The sequence below is a fragment of the Narcine bancroftii genome, chromosome 1, assembly GCF_036971445.1.
Source record: "Narcine bancroftii isolate sNarBan1 chromosome 1, sNarBan1.hap1, whole genome shotgun sequence".
NCBI classification, from domain to species: Eukaryota; Metazoa; Chordata; class Chondrichthyes; order Torpediniformes; family Narcinidae; genus Narcine; species Narcine bancroftii.
In genome coordinates this window covers 108,768,417-108,781,982 of record NC_091469.1, presented here as the reverse complement: position 1 = coordinate 108,781,982, position 13,566 = coordinate 108,768,417, and the positions used below count along the sequence as shown (strand labels likewise).

At 39.4% G+C, this 13,566-nt stretch overlaps 1 protein-coding gene across 2 annotated transcripts in view; it reads right to left on the bottom strand.

Moving 5' to 3' along the window:
• ythdc1 (YTH N6-methyladenosine RNA binding protein C1) overlaps positions 1–13,566 on the bottom strand; it is a 116,601-nt gene that overhangs the window by 28,492 nt on the left and 74,543 nt on the right. The gene's annotated exons all lie outside the window — the stretch shown is intronic.

The window sequence follows — 13,566 nt, the reverse complement described above, 5'->3', positions numbered from 1 at the left end:
GAAATACAATAAACACGAGGTTACGCATGATACAATATAATTGGTTACACAGGCTATACACCACGCCCCAAAAGTTAAATAAATGGGATCCAACAGTATCAGATAGATGTTTTCGTTGTAAGAAGGAAACGGGAACAACAGTACATGCAATTTGGGCATGTGAGAAAGTGGAAAAATTTTGAGAAGATCTAAATCAGGTATTAAATAAAATCACAAAAAGCAACATACCAAAAAATCCAGAGGTCTTTCTTCTAAGTAATATAAGAAGTAAAGAACTTGGCCTCGATTTGGATGGAGCACAAAAATGATTTATTATGATAGCCTTAGCTGTAGCAAAAAAATTTATTATGTCAATCTGGAAATTAGAAGATAGCCTGAGAATACAGCAATGGTACATAGAAATGAATAAATGTATTCCATTGGAAAAAATAACATATAATTTAAGAAATAACATCACAGTATTCGAACAAATTTGGGAACCGTACATGGAACACAACAGAGAAGTCCTACCGTGGATCTCCACCGCCTAAAATGACAGAAGGAGAAGACGACGAAATGATCTGACCCAGTATGTAAAAGTAGAAGACACAAATTTCTTGTTTATTTTCATTGTGTGATGACATTGTTTAATGGGTTTAATGTATCATATAGGTTGAGCATTGAGTGGGTGGGGAGGGGGGGGTGAAGGAGGGAGGGAAGGGAGGGGGGAAAAGAGGAGAAAATGACACTGTGTATATTCAAGAGGGAAATGTTTGTGTGTATTTTGGTCAGTATGGTTCATAGTGTGAAAAATAAAAAAATAAAAAAAAGAGGAGTCATGTGATGGAGTAGTGGCCGGTAGGGTAATACCAGCCCTCTCCAGAAAAAAAAAGTGAAGAAAGGACAAAGTTCAATAAATACAAAATATAAGAAATAAAAGATAAAGTTGTAGAGAAAAGAAAGAAAATGTCACCCAAGAAGGAAAAAGTAAAAACAAAGGGGAAAAAAAGAAGAAAAGACACCGGAAAAGAAAAGAGTAGGCCTTACCTGAACGAAGAAACAGGGAGCCGTGGTAGAGAAGAGCGCCCGATCTCCGAGGAGTCGTGACCCCCTGACCGCTGGACTGCAAAAATGGCTCTCTGAGCCAAACAAAAGTGCACAGTGGGCAAACTAAGGAGAAGGAGAACAATGATAGGAGGGGGGCTCAGCTGAAGAGCGGGCAACCACAGCGTGATCAGCTGAGGGATGCCCGACACCAGAGTTCTCAGCTGGAAGAAGAGGAAAGCGGCAGGAGAGGGAGTGAAAGGTAAGAAGAGCAGCAGCAGGAGGCTCAGATGAGCAGCTCAGAAGAAGAGGGCCAAACAGCAAGAGGGCAAGCAAGAAGAGGCCCGACAAAGTGAGACAAGCAACTCATCAGAAAGTCAGAAGAGATACAGATACAAAGAAGAGAAGAAGACACAAACACAGGTACAGACACAGAAGAAGAGGAAGAAGAAGACCAGGATCTTCACAGAGAAATAGAAGGTAAAACAGATGGACAGAATATAGATAAAGCTTTTTTTCAAGAACAAATAAGAGCATTAAAAGAATGGTTGTCATTAGAATTTAGTGCAATTAAAAGAAAAGTGAAAAGAACAGAAGATAAAGTGGAAAGATTAGAGCTAGTCATAACAGAAATAGGGAAAAGAGTAGAAAATGTGGAAGAACGAGAAACAACTGTAGAAATGGAAGTGAATGACTTAAGAAGAAAATTTGAAGAAAGTGATAAAAAAGTTAAAGTCACAAGAGTTGTTAGCTCAGAAAATTGATATGTTGGAAAATTATAGTAAGCAAAACAACATAAAAACAGTGGGCCTAAAGGAAAATGAAGAAGGCACAAATATGAAGGAATTTATAAAAGAATGGATCCTAAAGGTCCTGGGAATTACAGAAATGCAGGAAGGAATGGAAATAGAAAGGGCACACAGAACACTAGCCCTGAAACCACAGTTACAACAAAAACTAAGATCCGTTTTAGTAAAATGTTTGAGATATACAACAAGAGAAAATATACTGGAGCAGGCAAGCAATAAAATTAGAGAAGAAAATAAACCATTGGAATACAAGGGTCAACAAATATTTTTTTACCCAGACAAAAGTTTTGAACTCTTAAGAAGAGGAAGGAGTTTAATACAGCAAAATCGATCCTATCGATAAAAGGTTATAAATTTATGTTAAGACATCTAGCGGTGCTTAAAATATTAACCCTGGGGAGCAAAACAGACTGTTCTCGGATCCGGAGAAAGCACAAGAATTTGCAGAACGCTTGCAAGACAGAAGGAGAGATGAAGAGATGTAACAGGAATGAAGAACGGCAATAAAACATATATAAAGATGTAAAGAACTAAAGAAGGGAAAGAGAAGGGAAGAAAGGAAATATGTGTAAAAAAAGGTGTTTTCTGGGTGGGGTTGGGGGGGAGAATAACTGTCACTGTGAAATCAGTTGACGCTTGCAAGCAGGTTCGGAATCCAAATGGAAAGAGGAGTTGTGGTTACCCTGCAAGGGATAAGGGGCAACTCAGAGAGGGGGGGTGATATTTGGGGTTAAGGGAATATTGGATGTGGGAGTTGTTAGAGTATTTTATGTTTTAAATGTGTTGTCATACATTGAGTTTAAAAAGGGAAAACTGAGAGATTAAAATGGGGAAAAGGGGGATGGTGGTGGTGAGGAAGCGGAAATGAGGATATGAGATAAACAGGATATGAGATGGCCACGTTGACTATATGACTATAAACATTAATGAAATACATAACCAAATTAAAAGGAAGAGGCTATTAAATTTACTGTAAAAAGAAAAAATAGATATAGCATTTGTGCAGAAAACACATCTAACAAATTAAAAAGAGACTGGGTAGGAAACGATGCGGCAGCAACATATAATTCAAAAGCTAGAGGTGTAGCTATATTAATTAATAAAAATGTACCAATCAAAATAGAGGAGGAAATAATAGATCCAGCAGGGAGGTATGTAATGATAAAGTGTCAGATATATTCAAAATTTTGGAATTTGCTCAATATTTATGCACCTAATGAAGAGGATCAAAAGTTTATGCAAGATATTTTTTTGAAGATTGTAGATATGTAAGGGAATATATTGATAGGAGGGGATTTTAACCTTAATTTGGATCCAATGTTGGATAAAACTGGACAAAAGACGAGCAAAAAGTATAAAGTGGCCAAATCAATGCATGAAATGAAACTTATGGATATATGGAGGAGGCAGCACCCAAGAGAGAAGGAATACTCATATTATTCGAGTAGGCATAAAACATACTCTAGGATTGAAATGTTTTTGTTGTCAGCCCATATTCAAAGGAGAGTTAGGAAAACTGAATATAAAGCTAGACTGCTATCTGACCAATCACCCCTGTTATTAACAATAGAACTGGAGGACATCCCACCATGAACATAGAGATGGAGGTTAAACTCCATGCTACTTAAAAGGCAGGAATTTAAAGAGTTTATTGAACGCCAAATTAAAACATATTTTGAAATAAATACGGAATCAGTGAAAGACAAATTTATATTATGGGATGCAATGAAAGCCTTCATTAGAGGGCAGATAATAAGTTATGGAACTAAGATGAAAAAGGACTACAATCGAGAAATAGAGCAGTTGGAAAGGGAGATAGTAACTAGTAAAAAGAGATGATATAACAAAAAGGAGAGAATTGGCGGACTAAAAAAATAAAATACGAAACATTACAAACGTTTAAGGTGGAGAAGAACATAATGAAAATAAAGCAAAAGTATTATGAACTAGGAGAAAAAAACACATAAAATATTAGCCTGGCAACTTAAAACAGAACAAGCTAAAAGAACTGTATTGGCATCAAGGTAAAAGGACAAACAAATTACATATAATCCAAGGGAGATTAATGAGAACTTTAAGGAATTTTATGAACAATTATACCAAACTGAGAACAAAGGGAAAGAAAACGAAATAGAATAATTTTTAGCTAAAATTGAACTGCCAAAATTGCAAGAAGAAGAACAAAACAAACTGATAAAACCATTTGAAATAGAGGAAGTACAGGATATATTAAAAAAGCTGCTGAACAATAAAATGCCTGGGGAGAATGGATTCCCAATAGAATTCTATAAAACATTTAAAGAGTTATTAATTCCTCCTCTCCTGGAAGTAATGAACCAGATAGAAGAAACAGAAAACTTGTTAGATTCATGTCTTTCTTTTCTTTCTTTGGCTTGGCTTCGCGGACGAAGATTTATGGAGGGGGTAAATGTCCACGTCAGCTGCAGGCTCGATTGTGGCTGACAAGTCTGATGCGGAACAGGCAGACATGGTTGCAGCGGTTGCAGGGGAAATTTGGTTGGTTGGGGTTGGGTGTTGGGTTTTTCCTCCTTTGTCTTTTGTCAGTAAGGTGGGCTCTGCGGTCTTCTTCAAAGGAGGTTGCTGGCCGACGAACTGTGAGGCGCCAAGATGCACGGTTTGAGGCGATATCAGCCCACTGGCGGTGGTCAATGTGGCAGGCACCAAGAGATTTCTTTAGGCAGTCCTTGTACCTCTTCTTTGGTGCACCTCTGTCACGGTGGCCAGTGGAGAGCTCGCCATATAACACGATCTTGGGAAGGCGATGGTCCTCCATTCTGGAGACGTGACCCACCCAGTGCAGCTGGATCTTCAGCAGCGTGGATTCGATGCTGTCGGCCTCTGCCATCTCGAGTACTTCGATGTTAGGGATGAAGTCGCTCCAATGAATGTTGAAGATGGAGCGGAGACAACGCTGGTGGAAGCGTTCTAGGAGCCGTAGGTGATGCCAGTAGAGGACCCATGATTCAGAGCCGAACAGGAGTGTAGGTATGACAACAGCTCTGTATATGCTTATCTTTGTGAGTTTTTTCAGTTGGTTGTTTTTCCAGACTCTTTTGTGTAGTCTTCCAAAGGGGCTATTTGCCTTGGCGAGTCTGTTGTCTGTTGTAGACAACGAGATTCATGTAAGACAGCAATAATTACAGTAATACCAAAGACGGGGAAGGATCCACTAACACCAGCATCATATCAACCAATATCTCTACTTAATTCAGATTATAAGATAATAGCAAAATTATTAGCAAACAAGATCAAACTGGATTTATTAAGAAAAGACGAACAGCGGATAATGTCTGTAAATTTATTAATGTAATTCATGCAGTTCAAAGAAATAAGAAGCCAACAGTAAAATGCAGAAAAAGCCTTTGACAGAGTAGAAGGGAATTATTTATTTAAAGTATTACAGAGGTTCAATCTACCAGAAAAATATATTAATTGGATTAAAGCATTATATAATGGACCATTGGTGAAGGTAACAGTAAATCGATATGTATCGAACCAATTTAAATTAAGTAGGTCAACTAGGCAGGGATGTCCATTATCCCCCTCACTGTTCACTTTAGCAATAGAACCATTGGCAGAACTGATAAGACCAGAAAATAAAATAAAAGGGATAAAAATAAAGGAGGAGGAGTATAAAATCAGATTATTTGCAGATGACATCATAGTATACTTAACAGAACCAGAAATATCAATGAAAGAATTATATAAGGAATTGAAGGAGTATGGAGAAATATCAAGATCAACACAAATAAAAGTGAAGTGATGCCATTGAGCAAAGCGGATTATACAGAATTTAAAAAAGAATCACCATTTAAATGGCAAACACAAGCAATCCGATACCTAGGTATGAGGTTAGATAATAACTTAAGCCACCTGTACAAATTAAATTATCAGCCACTAATAAAGAAATTGCAGGAAGACTTAGAGCATTGGAAAGAATTATCACTAACGTTGATAGGGAGGGTAAATTGCATTTAAATGAATGTCTTCCCAAGGATACAATACTTATTTCAATCATTACCAATTCCCTTTACAGAGAAATTCTTTAATGAACTTAAGAGAATAATAAGGAAATTCTTGTGGGAAGGGGGGAAACCCAATAGGGGGGAATTCCCAATAGAATTCTATAAAACATTCTATAAATGTTTATAGAATTCTATTGGGAATCCATCCTCTCCAGGCGTTTTATTGTTCGGCAGCGTTAGATAAATTAACAGAGAGGTACAACCAAGGTGGTTTGCAGTTACCAAACTTTAAAAATTATTATAGAGCAGCACAGTTAAGGTATTTATCAGATTTTTACCAGACAAGGAAAAAAACAGACTGGACTAAGATAGAACTAGATAAAATAGGGGAGAAGGTCCCGGAACATATACTTTATAAGTGGAATGAAAAGCTGGTACAATATAAAAGCTCACCAGTACTGCATCATTTACTCAATATATGGAAGATGATTCACTTAGAAAGGAAAGAAATGAATTACCAAATACCAAAATTACTATTGACGCAAAATCCGCTAATCCCTTTTACAATAGATAACCTTTCCTTTAGAGAATGGGAGAGAAAAGGAATTAAAAGAATAGAAAATTGATTTTAGAGAAATAATTTGAACAGTTGAAGTACAAATATGGAATAACTCATGGTACAATGTTTGCATATCATCAACTGAAAGCTTATTTAAAGGATAAATTGGGAAACAGACTGAGATTACCAGAAGGAAGCTGCTTTGAATATGTGATTACAGACACAATGATAATTAAAAGATTTATAACGAACATGTACATTAAGCCTCAAGATAAGGAAAAGGATGAAACAAGCTATAAACCCAAACAAAAGTTGGAAAAGGATTTAAATATAAAGATAAGAAATGAAACATAGGAAAAGCTATGTTCTGGAACTATGAATAATATAATAAACACAAGGTTACACATGATACAGTATAATTGGTTACACAGGTTATATATCACACCCCAAAAGTTAAATAAATGGGATCCAACATTATCAGATAGATGTTTTTGCTACAAGAAGGAAATGGGAACAACAGTACATGCAATTTGGCCATGTATGAAAGTGAAAATATTTTGGGAAGATCTAAATCAGATATTAAATAAAATCACAAAAAATAACATACAAAAAAATCCAGAGATCTTTCTTCTAAGTAATATAAGAAGTAAAGAATTAGGCCTCAAATTGGATAAAGCGCAAAAATTATTTATTATGATAGCCTTAGCAGTAGCAAAAAAATGTAAAATGTCAACTGGGAAAATGGAAGAGAGCATGAGAATACAGCAATGGTACATGGAAATACATAAATGTATTCCACTGGAAAAAAATAACATAATTTAAAAAATAAAGTCAAATTATTTGAACAAATATGGGAACCATACATGGAACATAACAGAGAGGGCTTGCCTCGGACCTCCACCCCCTAAAATGATAAGAAGACAAAACGACTTGATCCAGTGTGTAAAACTAGATGACACATTTTTCTTGTTTATTTTTCATTGTGTGATGACATTGTTTAATGGTTTTATTGTATTGTATATGTTGAATATGTATTGGTTTTGGAGGTGGGTGGGAAGGGTAGAGGGAAGGTAGGGGGGAAAAAAGGGGAGAAAATGCCACTGTGTAAATTTAATGAGAAACATTTGTATATATTTTGGTTGATATGGTTCACAGTATGAAAAATAAAATATTATTTTTAAAAATTCACATCAGAGTAGGGCTATGGATAGGACTATGGACTGTGGAAGAACAAAGCAGATATGATGGTTTTAAGTTGCCCTTCTCAATGCTAAACATTTATCAAATTTATTTAATGACTCAAATTTAAATTGAATTCTCACATTCAATAAAAACACAAAAGTGCTGAAGGGCTTGGACTGTTCTGTTCTTTGTTTCATATTTTTTTTCCTAATTCTGATATCTATGTCTTGTATCTAGTTACCATAGTTCTGGATTTAGTTACTACAACTCTCTCAAGCACACCCTCAGTGGAGATATCACCAAGTAAGTTCAAGGGGGTGGAGGTCCAAGGCAAGCCCTCTCTGTTATGTTCCATGTATGGTTTCCATATTTGTTCAAATAATTTGACTTTATTTTTTAAATTATGTTTTTTTTTCCAGTGGAATATGTTTATGTATTTCAATGTACCATTGCTGTATACTCATGCTCTCTTCCATTTTCCCAGTTGACATTTTACATTTTTTTGCTACTGCTAAGGCTATCATAATAAATAATTTTTGCGCTTTATCCAATTTGAGGCCTAATTCTTATATTACTTAGAAGAAAGATCTCAACAAGGCCAGTTTTTGGAAAATGAAGGATTGTCGCTGCCTCCAAAATGCCCACCCACTGAGAGGTCTGCCACCTGACCAGGTTCATTACCCAGTTCTAGGTCCAGTATGACCTCTCCTCTCATCAGCTGGCCCCCATACTGCGTCAGGAATCCTTGGACACACCTGACAAATTCTGCCTCATCTCTCCCCCAGTTAGGGGAGTTGAAGTCTCCCATGACAACATCCCTTTTATTTTTGCACCATTCCTAAATCTGCCCACTGATCTGCTCCTTAATGTCCCAAGGGATATGTGGGGGACTCCAGATTACTCTCAATAGAATGATTGTTCCCTTCCTGTTCCTGATATACCCCCAACTGACTCCCTCCACTCCATCCCCCTTTTCTGCAGCGGTGATAGTTTTCCCTGATCAGCAATGCTACTTCCCCACCTCTTTTAGGCCCCCTGTCCTTTTAGAAACATCTTCAGCCTACCTCATTCAATATCCATTCCTGCCCCCGAGACAGCCAAGTCTCTGCAATGGTCATGACATCATCGTTCCACGTATTAACCCAAACTCTGAGTTGTCTTGTCTATTCCCAATACTGCTTGTACATTTGAACCAATCCAACTTACTACATCCATGTTTCCTGTCCTTGCTCATAATCTCACTACACAGTCTGAATATGCATGAGATTGTCTGATTTCAGAAGCTAAGCAGGCTCAGGCCTCATCAGTACATGGAGGGAAGATGGCCAAGGTGCTCTAAGTTTCTGTGAGGGGCACAGGACAAAGTCTCTGTCTGCCTTACAATAGATAAAAGTCAAAGGATTTCATGTATGTTACATTCTACGTGACATTAATGGAGCCTTTACCATTTTTTACCTTTATTTAATTTTCACAAACTGCTTCATCATCTGGCGAAAGACTGATTCAAACCCCCTGCCTAACTAGGATGTCCCCTCTCCGAAGCTGTATGAAACCTGCCCGCAGAGATATTGATCCCTCTCCAGTTCAGGTGCAACCAATCCCTGTTGTACCTTCCCCAGAGGTGATGGCAATGATCCACAAATCTGAACTCTTGACCCCTGCACCAACTCTTCAGCCACACATTCATCTGCCACAACTTCCTGTTCTCAGCCATGAAGTCTTCGGACAAGCTCCTTGGCGCTCCATGGCGCAGGCCATCTGCTGGAAGATGGAGCTAATGTGGAAGGTTGGATATCTGGCCAAATGGTCTGATTCTAGGCACAGTTAGAAGTTTTGGTTGACCTGAACTGACTCTTCACAACAACAGTCTCATCCTATCAGATATATTCCCTTTGTCCCTCACCTTTTCTTCCCCCTTCCCAGTTCTGACAAGGGGCTCTGGGCCTGACATGATGCTGCCGAGCCTGCTATGAATTTCTTCAAATTTTATTTCTATTCCTGGCACCTGCAAGTTCTTGCATTTCATTCACACCACCATCCTGGTGGAACTTTACATGCTTCTGGCACGCTGCATTCCAGCACTGTGCCATTGTCAGAGCTTGATGAACTTATTCTGGCTCCCTCCCTACTATCACCCTCCCCCTAGCTATCCTCACCTGTCCTTCAGCAACCACCCTCCCACTCTCCCTACTCGCCACTCCATTACCCTGTTCCCCAATCCCATTCCCCACCCCATTCCTCACTTCTATTCCCTATCCCATTCCTCACGCCATTCCCCAACCCCGTTCCCTTTCCCGCTCTCCAATATGTTCCTAATCTCATTCCCCACCACCACTTCCCTCTACTCCCCTCCTGTTGTCAGAGTGTGTTCCAAAAATAACTATATATATATATATATATATATATATATATATAGACCAGTCACTTAACTATATATATATATATATAGTATAACTTTATATACAGTATATAAAATTTAAATATTAATATGTATAATGTATATTTAAACATTCCAGCATCATACAGATCCTTTGCCCCACAATGTTGCACTGACCTTTGGAAACCTATTCCACATTTATGTCCTGTAAACCATTGTCTGACACCAATAGAATTGACCTGAACCATTCTATTTTCTGCAGCTTGTGGCTTCAGACATCCAGTATTCAACAAGATTGTTGGTGGGACAGACATAGTAGAGGGACAATGGCCTTGGCAGGTCAGCCTCCAGATTGAATCCCATGTTTGTGGGGCCTCTATCATCTCCGATAGATGGCTTGTGTCTGCGGCTCACTGCTTTCAAAGGTAATCACTATATTGATGCCATTATTTAACATGTCTCTGCAAACTAATGGTGCTAATTTCCATGAAATTATCCTTGAGGATCAATGTGGTCATATAGGTGTGGCAATACAGGAAATGGCAGACTCTTTGATGGTCTGGTAAAAGACCAACTAGTCCACTTGAAGTCCTAAGTTTGAGAACAGCATTAGACAGGAAGCTGCAAAGATCGAAATGGAGAGTGATTTTGTCCCTTGTATGAGATGCTTTGAAGTGTGAGAGGGCAGAGTTCAGCAGCAGCATGTTCATGTTAGAGTATCAGGCAAGGCCGGCAGCTTCAGAGAACCCTGGGTGAGGAGAATGATTCAGGCTCAGGTCAGGAAACGGGATGAAGGCAGCTGGGATCAAGTGAGTCGCTTGAGGAGTGGAAGGGATGAAGGGAGGAGACTTAAACAGGATGTCAGGAGGCAAAAAGATGGACAGACTGAAATAAATGAGAATCCTAAGGTTCTACAAGTATGGTGGGAATACAAGGGTGACGAGGGAGATAAAAGTATCAGAATCAGGTTAATTGTCAGGAACACATCACAAATGTTGCTGCTTTGCTTTGCAGTATTGAGCATTACAGCTGCAAAATTGCTATAAATTATAGTTCCGTAATACACTATTTATCAATAAATAATCAGTGCATAAAGAGAAAATAAAAGGGAGCTAGTGTCAGTGGTTCATTCTCCATTCAGAAATCTGATGGCGAAGGAGAAAGAGTTGTTTTGTACTATTTACTGAGCGTTCATCTTCAGGCTCCTGCACTTCCTTCCTGATGGCAGCAGTGAAAAGAGGGTGGTGAGGATCTTTGATTTTAGAGCCTTCTTTCTTGAAACACCACCTCTTAAGATGTCTTTAATAGAGTGAAGACTAATGCAAAATGTCAATGTAGTCACCAGTATGTGGAGCTGCAGAAATGGGCTCAATCTCAAATGAAAACTTCTCAATGATATTTACTGTGGAGATCAGGAGGCCAGGATCCACTGCAAATTAAATAGCATTGCCTTAAATCCTGTCCATGTTCCTGGAGGAGATGCTGATGCTTCAGAAGGTGAATAAATCCCTGTGACTGTGCCAAGTGTGTCCAAGGGAATTGTGAGCAACTGGGGAAGAAATTGCTGGGAATCCCTGACAGAGGTATTTGTCTCACTGTCAGCCAGAGATGAGTTGGCAGAAGGCTAGAAGGTGATACATGCTGTGCCATTATTTACCAGGTGCTGCACGGAAAAGTGAGTTGTCAACAGGCCAGGGAGGCTGGTGTAAGTGGTTAAAAGGTAAAGGAAGATGGATTCTGAGGGAAAGGGTCTACCTGTATTTGGAGATTTAAAGGAGATTTAAAGGGGAGCTGAAGGGATCTTTTTACACACAGAGTGCAGTGTGGAGCGAACTGCCGGAGGAAGGTTAGAGGCGGGAACAATGATGAAGTTGCAAAGATATTTGGACAGATCATGGATAGGGCAGGTTTTGTGGGACATGGGCAAATGGGATGAGATCAGGTGGGCACCTTGGATGTGCTGGGTTAAACAGGTTGCTTCCAATTTGTGAAACTCATTACTGAGTTTTGATGAGATTAAAATGTCCAGGTTTTTGGGTTGATCTTTGAATACCAGAGAATTCCATGAAAGGCTAATATTGAAAACAAGGTGGGATTTCAGTACCATTATTTTTTTCAGATGGCTCATTCTGCCATTCCATCATGGCGAATTTACTATCTTTTTCAACCCCATTCTCCTGCCTTCTCCCTCAAAACCCATGATTCCCTTCTAGATCAATAACCTGTCTATCTCTAACCCCAAGGTTGGCCTCCACAGCCATCCAGGACAACAAATACCATAGATTCACCACTCTCTGAGTAAAAATATTTCTCCTCATCTCTGTTCTAAGCGGATGTTTTTTGTATTCTGAGACAGTGACCTCTTGGTCCTGACTCCCCCACTACAGGAAACATCCTCTCCACATCCACTCTTACCAGGCCTTTCAATAGATGATGGGTTTTAATGATCGTCCCTCATTCTTCTGCACTCCAGCAAGTACAATCCCAGAGCCATCGAAAGCTCCTCTTATGAAAATCCTTCCATTGCAGGGATCATTCCAGTGGATCTCCTCTGGACCCTTGCCAATGCCAACAGATCCTTCCTTGGATTAGGAGCTACCAACTGTTCACAATTCTCCAAATGCAGCCTGATTAATATCTTATAAACCCTGAACATTACCTATCTGTTTTTATATTCTACCCCCCACCTCCCTTTGGGCAGCACAGTTAGAAGAGCACTAGTGAGCGGAGTTCAAATGCAGCACTGCCTGTATGTTATCCCCATGTCTATGTGGGTTTCCTCCAGATGCTCCTGTTTCCTCCTACCCTTCAAAAATGTATGGGGTTGTAGGTTAATTGATGTACTTGGGTGGCAAAGGCTGGTGGGCCAGATGGGTGTGTTACTGTGCTGTATAGAACATGACAGCACAGTACAGGCCCTTCAGCTCTCAATGTTGTGCCAACCCATATATTCCTTAAAAAAGTACGAAACCCTCCCTACTCCATTTTTATTTCATCCATGTGTCTGTCTAGGAGTCTCTTCAATGCCCCTAATGCCCCATCCTGGCAAGGCATTCAAGGCATCCACAACTCTTTACATAAAAAAACTGTCCCCTGATGTCTCCCTCCTAAACTTCCCTCCCTTCACTTTGTACTCATGTGTATCTACATAAAAATAAAATGAATGCCAGCATTGTATTTGCAACACAAAATAGTGATGAAGAAATTCAGCAGGTCACATAGAGTTCATAGGAAGTAAAGGATAACCAACATTTTGGGCCTGGGGCCTTCTTCAAGGTATGAGCAAAAAGGTAGGGGGAGGGAAAGGAAGACGGAATCAGCAGAGGAAGGAGCACAGGTTAACAGGTAAGAGGTCATAGGTGGGATGGTGGAAGAGAAAATAAGCTGAGAAGTGTTAGGGTAGCTTTTTGAATGGAGGAGGAAGGGAAGGGATGTGGAGCTAGAGAGAAGGAGACAAAGGGATACGGAAAGAGAGAGACTTGGGGGAGGATTGAAAATGGGTGGCCACTGGGAGGTCCTTGCTATTGCAGTGGACCTAGTGAAGGTACTCAATGAAATTATCTCCCAGTCAGCGTCCAGTTTCCCCGATGTAAAGTAGGCCACATCGGGAGCCCCGAATGCAGTAGGTGA